Source organism: Balaenoptera ricei, chromosome 8 (genome assembly GCF_028023285.1).
Source record: "Balaenoptera ricei isolate mBalRic1 chromosome 8, mBalRic1.hap2, whole genome shotgun sequence".
NCBI classification, from domain to species: domain Eukaryota; kingdom Metazoa; phylum Chordata; class Mammalia; order Artiodactyla; family Balaenopteridae; genus Balaenoptera; species Balaenoptera ricei.
In genome coordinates, this window is record NC_082646.1 from 30,401,258 (window position 1) to 30,413,766 (window position 12,509).

The 12,509-nt window shown below is 36.6% G+C and overlaps 1 protein-coding gene and 1 pseudogene across 3 annotated transcripts in view; both read right to left on the reverse strand.

Annotated features, from left to right (window-relative positions):
- The window catches only part of GRIA4 (glutamate ionotropic receptor AMPA type subunit 4), a 536,727-nt gene that overhangs the window by 419,211 nt on the left and 105,007 nt on the right, over positions 1-12,509 (reverse strand). The gene's annotated exons all lie outside the window — the stretch shown is intronic.
- Positions 1,976-3,298, reverse strand: LOC132369497 (60 kDa heat shock protein, mitochondrial-like; annotated as a pseudogene).

The window sequence follows — 12,509 nt, forward strand, 5'->3', positions numbered from 1 at the left end:
TTCTTTACATATATAATGATTTATAACCTATAACATCCATGTATTTTAAAGCTGAATCTTCTCAAAAATTGCTGTCATAAAGGGTAAAGGAAAGAAACACATTTATTTCCAGCCAATTATTTTCAGAATATTTTACATTTAATTCTCACAAGTTTTCAAAATAAGTGTTGTGGTATCCCCATTTTACGAGGGTGAAACAGCAGTTTAGAGAGGTTTTAAACTTGTCCAATAGTACAGCTTTAGTAAATTGCTGAGCCAGAATAGAACTGAGCCTCAAGGCCTATATAGTTCCAAACCCTTAAGGACTGATGCCACATCTTAAAAAGGTTATATCAACAAAATTGCCTATAATGTGTGGACCATGCTTAATTAATATTTATTTCATGAAATAACCTCTCTTTCCTGTATCAACATCCTTGTAATATCTTCTTAAAGTTGCTCTCATAGAAATAGTGTTCCGAGTTAAAGAAGAGTATTTTATTGATATTTTCAAAGAGTGGCTGCTATTTTGTTCATTTTCAGTTTTTTTCCCCAAAGGGAATGTATAGATGAAATCTATATAAGTCAAGTTCTGTATAATGAGAAAAAGTTTGGACAGACTAAAACACAAGTATGCTGTAACACATGAAGGAATAATTTTTCTTCTCTTCATAATTTTATTTTTAGAATGTTGTTTTGAACCAAATTAGGTGAATAAATTTGAGTTACACAGTTCAGAGGTGTATTGTGTATACTTTGACAATAATCTGTCTGCTTTAGCAATGATTCACTATATTGATATTTATGATCTTCAAATAAATAAATTAACTGATGTTTGCTTAATAATGTGGCTGATAAATGGAATACTGACTGCCATATCAGTAAACAAAGGATGTCACAGTCATCAGCTATTGCAGCCACTGCCAACGGCGAGCTGGTGAGCCCTGAGGAAACTCAGGATGTGAAAATACAGGATTGTGGCCCCAGGTAGCTGAGGTACATATCATGAGGAATGATTTCAGTGAGCCCAGACTCTTGCATCTTCCCATACATAGGAAAGCGCTAAATTCCTTAACTTGAGATATCCAGTTTTCTTTAATTAACAATAATCTTTTGACATTCAGACTACCTGCACTTTGTTGTAAAACTTTTATAATATATAACCTGGCTTCCCTCCTTGCCTCCTTGAAGCAGTTCTCTCAGGGTTACTTGAGCTGCTGCCTCCCAGGCTTGAAGTCCTAAAAATTCCCACCAAATAAAACATAACTCTCAACTTTTAGGTTGTGAATATTTTTTAAGCCGACAGTAGTATATATTTGTGTATGGCATACAATCAAAATGTTTCCGCAAATTACTAAGTGAATTATTTTTTTCTCTATCCCCTTCAGCTATGGTTATGCCATTCATTTGTAACATAGTTAGGTATTTTTGTAGTATTATTATTTTTGGTATTCCATTTTGGGCTCCCCCTACATCCTGGTTTTATCTTATATTTTTGTTTGAGGGTACATCCTATAAGACAGTGCTACACAGAAAAGTATACTTAAAGAAGTATCATTCCTTTTACATTCTTTCACTTCCATTCCTACCCGCCTTATATTGGTAACCAATCTCATTAGTTTCTGATTTATCTTTCTGATATTTCTTTTGAAGAGATTAGTGGATAAATGTGTTTTTTTCATTGCCCTCTTTTTCTTATAAAGGATCGCATACTATAGGTACTCTTTCACATATCCTTTTTTTCATGATTGTACAAATGACTTTTTATTTAAAATTAAAAAATAAATTATCTATAAGCATGGACAATGAAAATCATTATATATTGTCAACTGAAACTAGTAATTGAGGATTATAGTGAGTTTCTTAAATATCAGACAGCCTTTTCTTCATTTTCTTCAACTGACTTCTCGGAAATTATTGGTGAGAAACATTGTCTCAAGCATCCTGTCATAGTTCATTAGTAATGGTGAAGCACTGTTCTAGGAATTAGAACTTATCACCCCCTATCCCACCCATTCCACTGATTTCCAGGATCTTTCTCTTCTTTAGCATCCAATAAAGAAGTTCTTACAACCTTAGTTGGATCAATAATTCCCTTCTCCACCATATTCACAAAAGCTCCAAGCATAGCATCATAACCAACTTCTGAGGAATTTAGCATAATTTTCTCAATTATCAATAATCTTTCAACATCTACATTCTTAACAATGATCACTAAAAGAATTTTGAGTGTTCTTTTAATAATTTCTATATCATTTTTAAAAATCTTCATTAGCTGTAATTAGTGAGTCTAAGGCTGAAATGTAGCAAAGCAGAACACAACCCCCTCCCAGAACAATGCTTTGTTTAACAGAAACTCATGGAACATCAAGGGCATCTGTAAATTTTTTTCATTCACTGCAGCATAACTTGTTTCACTAACCTTCAGCACAGCTATTCTACTGAAAATTTTGCCAGAGTCCACTCAGTTTTTCCTTTTCATATTCTTTAGTTATGATATCTGACTGTTCATTGATTTCTTAAATATGTTTTTCAATTTGAGACTGTTAACTTTTTCCTTCTAAGAGCAGAACTTCATCTTTGGTCATAATGACCTCTCCAACTTTTCCCAAGTCATGAGTCTGAAAATAATCATCATCATGATTTAGGGTCACTCTCTCTTCTCTGAACACTGAACCACCAGGAGCAATACCCATGTTTTCAAGCAGGTGTTTTTTCTATTGTCACAAACACCTGGAGCTTTGACTGCTACAATCTGAAGACCAACTTTTAGCCTATTCAAAAGGAGCGTATTTAGAGCCTCTCCATCAACATCTTCAACAATTATTATCAAGGGCTACAATGAACATTGGCAATTTCAAGGGCCAGTATAATGGACTAGACACTTTCTTTTCATTCAATAGAAAACAGGCATCTGAAATACACATTTCTGATCTTTTGATGTATGCAAAATATGAAGAAATATAAACTTAAACCTCAACTTAATAATTTCTAGCTCATCATTCAGGAGTTTTCTATCCTTTAACATGACTACACCATTTATTCCAATCTCTTTCACTGCATTGGAAATTATATTGCCAATTTCTTTGTTTGCAGAAATCTTAGCAATCAGCAATTTCTTAAAGGGTTGGTACAAGTTTAGACTGCTTCTTAAGTTCAGCAATTACAGCATCTATAGCTAACATTACACCTCTTCTGATTTCCACTGGCTTAACACCTTTGCTAATCTTCTCTAAGCCGTCTTTGGTAATAGAGTATATCAGTAAGGCAGCAGTGGTGGTGGGCCTACAGTCTTTTCATTTGTATCATTGGTAATATTTTTAACAAATACGCTTTTTCTGTCTCTGTATGTGAATGTCTGCTTAGGTCTTTTTCTTATTTTGCCATTGGGTTTTTGATCCCTTTTTCTTCAGTTTTAAGAGTTCTTTATGTATTAAGGATATTGGCTCTTGTGTTACACATTGCAAATGTTTTCTCCCAGTTAATAAATTGTCTGTGATATTGCTTATGTTATTGTCTTAGCTTCTTTTTTTAAACTTTCACTTTCACATAGTCAAATTTATCAATGTTTTCTTTCATTTCCTCTAGAGTTTGTGAAATAGAAAGCATTTTCCTATTGTGAGGATAAAGAGAAATTCATCCCAGTGTTCTTCTAGTTCTTGTTTTCATTTTTTATATTTACATTCTTGATCTATTTGGAGTTTATCCTGGTATATGGTGTGCGATATTAGTCAAATTTTATTTTTTTCCAAATGGCCACCCAGTTGTTCTACAACCATTAATTAAAAAGTCTATCTTTGCCTCATTGATGCCCCACAGATTACCGTGATCATATAATAGGCTTCCTTATGTATTTGAATCTACTTCTGGGTTTTCCATTCTGTTCCTCTGTTCTCTGTATCTATTCATGTGCCAGTATCACACTATTTTAATTACAGCTACTTTGAAGTATATCTTTATAGCTTTCTATCTGGCAGGGCTAATATCCTCTCATAGATTTTCTTTTTCAGTGTTTTCCTGCCTCTTCTTGTATGTTTGTTTTTCCATATGAACTTTATTATTATTTTCTACACTGTAAAAAAGCCTGCTAATATTTTGATTAAGATTGAGTTAATTTTATAAATTAATTAAGGGAGAACTGACATCTTTATAATGTTGAATAGTCTCATACAGGAAGAGGGGATGTCTCTTTACTTGTTCAAATATACTTTTACATCTTTCAGGTATGTTTTAAAGTTTTCCTTATAGAGGTAGCACATATTTCTTTTTAAGCTTATTGCAAAATATTTAATCTTCTTTGTTGCAGTTGTTAAAGGGGTTTTCTCTACCCATTCATATATTTCTTAGACTACTTAAGAAACTCCCAGCAATCATCCATATCTTCCTTCAATCCTTTCTCTATACCAGATCCAGGGTGATCTTTTAAAAATGTAAATTTGTTCATTTTCTTTCTAAGTCCTTCAGGAGCTTCTACATTAATATGAAGACCAAGTTCCTAGCTAGGCCTAACAAGTCTTCCACCTTCTGGCCTATACAGCCACTTCTCTGTGAACTTTGACCACACTGGCCATTTTTCTTTCTGTGGGGCCTTTGCCCCCTACTCCCTCAGTCTGAAATGTTCCTCTGCACTTAACAACTATTCACTCACCTAGTGACCTCTTAGTCACTTTTCATTACTCAGGTCAGTCACTATCTTGAGGATATCTTTCCTGATCCCTAAATTCAGCAAACATTTTGCTAGCTCTCATAGAACCTGTAATTTTTATTAGCATTCCCTGCAATTGGAATTAAATAGTTAATTAGGTTATAAATTGATTAATAAAAACTTATGGAGAAAGAATTATTTCTTTGGTGACTGCCAGAAAGTGTTGTGTATTATAGACCCTCACTGAATGAAGAAAGTAAACGTGTCCTTTTAAAGAAGTATTACATGTTAAGTTGTATTGAATAAGTATTTATTATATTTACAGAGCTGGAGATATCTGTAAGCTTTTGAGATAAATTAGATAACAAAGATATACTTATAATTATAAAATATCAGTGAAGTTTTTGGTCCTCCTCTTTACTTTTTTGAGTATTTTTGCAAAATCAATTAAGTACTAGTAAGTTTATTTTATTTTATTTCTTACAGAAAAGCATTGTCAGCACTTGAATGTACTATGACTAAAATATTAGATGAAGTATAATAGATTAATCCTATAAAAATTCACAAGAAACTGCTCATTCTTTATACATCCCAATAGGCTTTGGAATCTAATGCAGAAAAGGTAGAAGGTAATGGGATTGATAATATGGCAAATTAAAAATAAAGCCATAGTCTTAATTTTCTTTTATGTTTGTAAGTGCATCAAAAAGTGAATTTATTTTTTCAGAAATGTAAAATATTTAAAACGAACATTTAACAATAATCTATCATTTTGTCTCCATTATGGAATAACTACTGTCTCTGTTTACCAATAGTTATGTTTTGGTACACATAGGTTTAAAATAGTTCTAAGAAGAGTACACTTAAAAATTGTACTCTGGAAGAGTCATGCAGAGTTTAGGTCAAGATGCCAGAATAGGAGGACCTGGGGTTCACTTCTCCCCGCAAGTACATCAAGAATACATCTACAAGTGGAACGATTCACACAGAGCACCTGCTGAGCACTAGCAGAGCACTTCAGACACCTAAAAGGAGAAGAAAAGATCCTCGGAACCAGGTAGGACAAAAGAGAGAAAAGGAAGAAAAAGAAAAGAGGAAACAGGATTGGATCCGCACCTCTGGTGGAGGAACTGAAGGAGATGAGAGGTTAACACAACTGGAGAGGCCCCCTCACTGGCAGCTCGATCAGCTGAGATGGAGTGAAGCTTCGTGGGCTATTGGAGGAAATTGTAGCAGCCGGCCTGTGGCAGGTAGGACAGAGAGAGATTTTGACGGACAGTCCGTGCCACAGTTTTGGGCACCCCAGCCTGAGACAGGGGTTCGCCAGTGCTGGCTGGGATTGGGTGCTGAAACTTGGGGTTTGGAGAGCAGACCCAAGGAGAGGACTGCTGTTGGCTGCATGGAGACAGCCTGAGGGGATGGGAGCGAGGGGCTCCACAGCTAGGAATGCTCCTGGAGGAAGCACGGACTGCAATGGAAGGCATCAGTGCTGAGTGGCGCATGAAGGGCAGGGCCACCATCGAGGCCTCTCTCCTCACACACCAGCCCCTGCTCCATGGGCAATGGGAGGGACTTCCACCAAAGCAAACACTCATGCCCCAGTCTGTCACTGCCCCTTGCTCCCCCACCTAAGCAAGCAAGAGTGACCCAGTCAGTAGCTGCCATGCCTCATCCCACCAAAATGGGCCATCATGCCCCCAGTCCCTGACTTCACCCCATCTCTCCTGGGTGGGGAGCAGACGCCTGAGGGTGACCCACATGCAGAGGTGGGACCAAAACCAAAGCTGAACCCCAGGGGCAGTGCGACTAAGGAAGAAGAACTGAAATCTCTCACTGCACCTGCACATGCTGCAGATTAAACCCCTGCGATCAGCTTGGTAAACCCAGCAACTGCAGAACATCTGAATGGACAATGGGTGCTTCCAGAACTGAGGCTGGTCTAGCTTTAGCAGCTGTAGACTTTGTGGGCACGTATACATGAAAGTAGGACCAGGTCAGAGTCTGAGCTGCCCCTACAGTGCCCACAGTGGGTCCAGAGACCTACTTAGAGGTCTTAGAGGGCCTCCAGGAGAGGCAGGGGTTGGCTGTGGCTCACTCTGGGGACAAGGACACTGACAGCAGAGGACCCAGGGAATTTTTAAACTTATTTATTTATTATTTTTATTTCTTACATTTTTTAAAATATATTTTTTATTTCTTTATTTTTATATTATTTTTTGCTTTGGGGGGTTTGATTTGGGGAGGTTTTTTGGTTGTTGTTGTTTTTGTTTGCTTTTTTGTTTGGGTTTTTCTGTTTTTTGTTTTTGTTAGTTTTGTTTTTATTGTTTGCTTTGGTTTCTGGGTTTTTTGTTTGGTGGTTTATTTTGTTTTTGTCTTGTTTTTTGTTTTTATTGTTTGTCTTGGTTTTCATTTGTCTGTTTGAATGTTTTGTTTTGGCTGTGCCACAAAGCTTGTGGCATCTAGGTTCCCCTGCTGGGGGCTGAACCTGAGCTCCTAAGGGGGAACACCGAGTCCTGGCCACTGGACTGCCGGGGAATTCCTGGCCTCAGAGAATATTAATCAGCATGAGCTCTCCTGGAGGTCCCCATCTTGGCACTATGGCTCAGCTGCAACCAACAGCCTGCAAGTTCCAGTGCTGGAACACCTCAGGCCAAACAACCAGAAACACAGGAACACAGCCCCACCCATCAGCAGAGAAGCTGGCTAAAGTCATGCTAAGCTCACAGACACACCAAAACACACCGCTTGACATGGCCCTGCTCACCAGAGGGACAAGACTCAGCTCCACCCACCAGAGGGCAGGCCCCAGTCCCTCCCACCAGGAGGCCTACACAATCCCTGGGACCAATCTCACCCACCAGAGGCAGACACCAGAAGCAAGAGGAACTACAACCCTGCAGCCTGTGGACAGGAGACCACGAACACAACAGACAAAGTAAGACAACAAAGAAATATGCTGCAGAAGAAGGAGCAAGGTAAAAACCTATAAGACCAACAAAATGAAGAGGAGACAGGCAATCTACCTGAAAAAGAATTCAGAGCAATGATAGTAAAGATGATCCAAGATCTCTGAAAAAGAATGGAGGCACGGATCCAGAAGATACAAGAAATGTTTAACAAGGACCTAGAAGAACTAAAGAACAAACAGTGATAAACAATACAATAAATGAAATGAAAATACACTAAAAGGAACCAATAGCAGAATAACTGACGCAGAAGAAAGGCTAAGTAAGCTGGAAGATAGAATGGTGGAAACCACTGCCATGGAACAGAATAAAGAAAAAAGAATGAAAAGAAATGAGGACAATCTCAGAGACCTCTGGGACAAGAAAAACGCACCAACATTAGAATTATAGGGGTCCCAGAGGAAGAAGAGAAAGAGAAAGGGACTGAGAGAATATTTGAAGGGATTATATTAGGAAACTTCCCTAACATGGGAAAGGAAATAGTCATCTACATCCAGGAAGTGCAGAGAGTCCCATACAGGATAAACCCAACAAGGAACATGTTGAGATACAAATTAATCAAACTAACAAAAATTAAATACAAAGAAAAATATTAAAAGTAGCAAGGGTAAAGCAACAAATAAGATACAAGGGAATCCCCATAAGGTTATCAGCTGTTTTTAAAGAAGAAACTCTACAGGCCAGAAGGAGTGGCAGGATATATTGAAAGGGAAAAACCTACAACCAAGAATAATTTATGCAGCAAGGCTCTCGTTCAGATTTGATGGAGAAATCACAAGCTTTAGAGACAAGCAAAAGCTAAGAGAATTCAGCACCACCAAACCAGCTTTAAAACAAGTGCTAAAGGAACTTCCCTAGGCAAGAAACACAGGAAAAGAGAACAAAAGAGGAAGGGAAGAAAAAAGATCTACAGAAACAAACCCAAAACAATTAAGAAAATGTCAATAGGAACATACATGTTGATGACTATCTTAAGTGTAAATGGATTAAATGCTCCAACCAAAAGACACAGACTGGCTGAAGGGATACAAAAACAAGACCCATATATATGCTATCTACTAGAGACCCACTTCAGACCTAGGGACACATACAGACTGAAAGTGAGGGGATGGAAATAGATACTCCATGCAATACTCATATCAGATAAAATAGACTTTAAAATAAAGACTGTTACAAGAGACAAGGAAGGACACTACATAATGATCAAGGGATCAATCCAAGAAGAAAATATAATAATTGTAAATATATATGCACCCAACATAGTGAGCACCTCAATACAAAGGCAAATTCTAACAGTCATAAAAGGGGAAATCAACAGTAACAGAAAAATAGTGAGGAACTTTAACACCCCACTTACACCAATGGACAGATCATCCAGACAGAAAACTAATAAGGAAACAGAAGCCTTAAATGACACATTAGACCAGATAGACTTAATTGATATTCATAGGACATTCCATCTGAAAGCAACAGAATACACTTTCTTCTCAAGTGCACATGGGATATTCTCCAGGATAATTACATCTTGGATCACAACTCAAGCCTGGGTAAATTTAAGAAAATTGAAATCATATCAAGCATCTTTTCTGACTACAACTCTATGAGATTAGAAATCAATCACAGGAAAAAAAAAGAGTTAAAAGCACAAACACATGGAGGCTAAAAAATATGTTACTAAATAATCAATTGATCAATTAAGAAATCAAAGAGGAAATTCAAAAAAATACCTAGAGACAAATGATAACAAAAACCCAATGATCCAAAACCTATGATGTGACACAGCAAAAGCAGTTCTAAGAGGGAAGCTTATAAGAATACAATCTTACCTCAAGAAAAAAGAAAAATCTCTAATAAACAACCTATCATTACACCTAAAAGCAACTATAGAAAGAAGAACAAACAAAACACAAAATTAGTAGAAGGAAAGAAATCATAAAGATCAGAGCAGAAATAAATGAAATAGAGAAGAAAAAAACAATAGCAAAGATCAATGAAACTAAAAGCTGGTTCTTTTAGAAGATAAACCAAACTAATAAATCTTTAGCAAGACTCATCAAGGAAAAAAAGGGAGAGGACTCAAATCAATAAGATTAGAAATGAAAAAGCAGGAGTTATAACTGACACCACAGGTATACAAGGATTATAAGACATTACTACAAGCAACCATATGCCAAAATAATGGACAACGTAGAAGAAATGGACAAATTCTGAGAAAGGTAAAACCTTCCAAGGCTGAACCAGGAAGAAATAGACTATATGAACACAATCACTGTAAATTCAATAATTTCACAGTTACTGAAATTGAAACTGTGATTAAAAATCTTTCAACAAACACAAGTCCAGGACCAGATGGCTTCACAGGCAAATTCTATCAAACATTTAGAGAAGAGTTAACATCTACCCTCCTGAAACTCTTCCAAAAAATTGTAGTGAAAGGCACACTCCCAAGATCATTCTACAAGGCCACCATCACCCTGATACCAAAACCAGACAAAGATATCACAATGAAGAAAATCACAGGCCAATATCACCAATGAACATAGAGGCAAAAATCCTCAACAAAATACTAGCAAACTGATTCCAACAACACGTTAAAAGGATCACACAACATGATCAAGTGGGATTTATCCCAGGGATAACAGAATTCTTCAATATCGGCAAATCAGTGTGATACACTACATTGACAAATTGAAGAATGAAAACCATATGATTATCTTAATAGATGCAGAAAAAGCTTTTGACAAATTCAACATTTATGGTAAAAACTCTCCATAGAGAAGGCATAGAGGGAATCGTCCTTAACATAATAAAGGCCATATATGACAAACGCACAGCAAACATCATTCTCAATGGTGAAAAACTGCAAGAATTTCCTCTAACATCAGGAACAAGACAAGGATGTCCACTCTCGCCACTGTTATTCAGTATAATATTGGAAGTCCTAGCCATGGCAATCAGAGAAGAAAAAAATAAATAAAATGAATCCAAATTGAAAAAGAAGATGTAAAGCTGTCACTGTTTGCAGATGACATATACATAGGAAACCCTAAAGATGCCACTACTAGAGCTAATCAATGAATTTGGTAAAGTTGCAGTATACAAAATTAATACACAGAAATCTTTTGTATTCCTATACACTAACAAAGATCAGAAAGAGAAATCAAGGAAACAATCCCATTTACTGTCACAACAAAAAGAATAAAATACCTAGGCACAAACCTACCTAAGGAGGCAAAAGACCTGTATTCAGAAAACTATAAGGTACTGATGAAAGAAATAAAAGATGACACAAACAGAGAGAGAGATATACCATGTTCTTGGATTGGAAGAATCAATATTGTAAATGATTATACTACCTAAAGCAGTCTACAGATTCAATGCAATCCCTATCAAATTACCTATGGTATTTTTCACAGAATTAGAACCAAAAAAATTTTAAAATTTGTATGGAAACACAAAAGTCCATGAATAACCAAAACAATGTTGAGAAAGAAAAACACAGCTGGAGGAATCAGGCTCCCTGACTTCAGACTATACTACAAAGCTACAGTAATCAAGACAATATGGTACTGGCACAAAAACAGAAATATAGATCAATGGAAAAAGATAGAAAGTCCAGAAATAAACCCACGCACCTATGGTCACCTAATCTATGACAAAGGAGGCAAGAGTATACAATGAAGAAAAGACAGTCTCTTCGAATAGTGGTGTTGGGAAAACTGGACAGTTACATGTAAAAGAGTGAAATTAGAACACTCCCTAACATCATAAAGAAAAATAAACTCAAAATGGATTAAAGACCTAAATGTAAGGCTGGATACTATAAAAATTTAAGAGGAAAACATTCACAGAACACTCTCTGACATAAATCACAGCAAGATCTTTTGATCCACCTCCTAGAGTAATGAAAATAAAAACAAAAATAAACAAATGGGACCTAATTAAACTTAAAAGCTTTTGCACAGCAAAGGAAACCATAGACAAAATGAAAAGACAACCCTCAGAATGGGAGAAAATATTTGCAAACAAAGCAACCAACAAGGGATTGATCTCCAAAATATACAAATAGCTCATGCATCTCAATATCAAAAAAACAAACAAGCAAATCAAAAAAATAGGCAGAGAATCTAAATAGACATTTCTCCGAAGAAGACATACAGATGGTTAAAAGTACATGAAAAGATGCTCAACATCACTAATTATTAGAGAAATGCAAATCAAAACCACAATTAAGTATCACCTCACCCCCTTCAGAATGGCCATCATCAAAAAATCTACAAACAATCAGTGGTGGAGAGGGTGTCCAGAAAAGAGAACCCTCCTACACTGTTGGTGGGAATGTAAACTGGTACAGCTACTGTGGAGAACATTATGGAGGTTCCTTAAAAATCTAAAAATAGAGCTACCATATGATCCAGCAATCCCACTCCTGGGCATATATCCAAATAAAACTATAATTCAAAAAGATACATGCACCCCAATGTTCACTGCAGAACTATTTATAATAGCCAGGGCATGGACGCAAACTAAATGTCTATCAACAGAGGAATGGATAAAGAAAATGTGGTATTACTCAGCCATAAAATGAAACGAAATTGAGTTATTTGTAGTGAGGTGGATGGACCTAGAGTCTGTCATACAGAGTGCAGTAAGTCAGAAAGAGAAAAACAAATACCGTATGCTAACACATATATATGGAATCTAAAAAAAAAAATTGGTCATGAAGAACCTATGGGCAAGACAGGAATAAAGACGCAGACCTACTAGAGAATGGACTTGAGGATATGGGGAGGGTGAAGGGTAAGCTGGGACAAAGTGAGAGAGTGGCATGGACATATAACCACTACCAAATGTAAAATAGCTAGTGGGAAGCATCCACATAGCACAGGGAGATCAGCTCGGTGCTTTGTGACCACCTA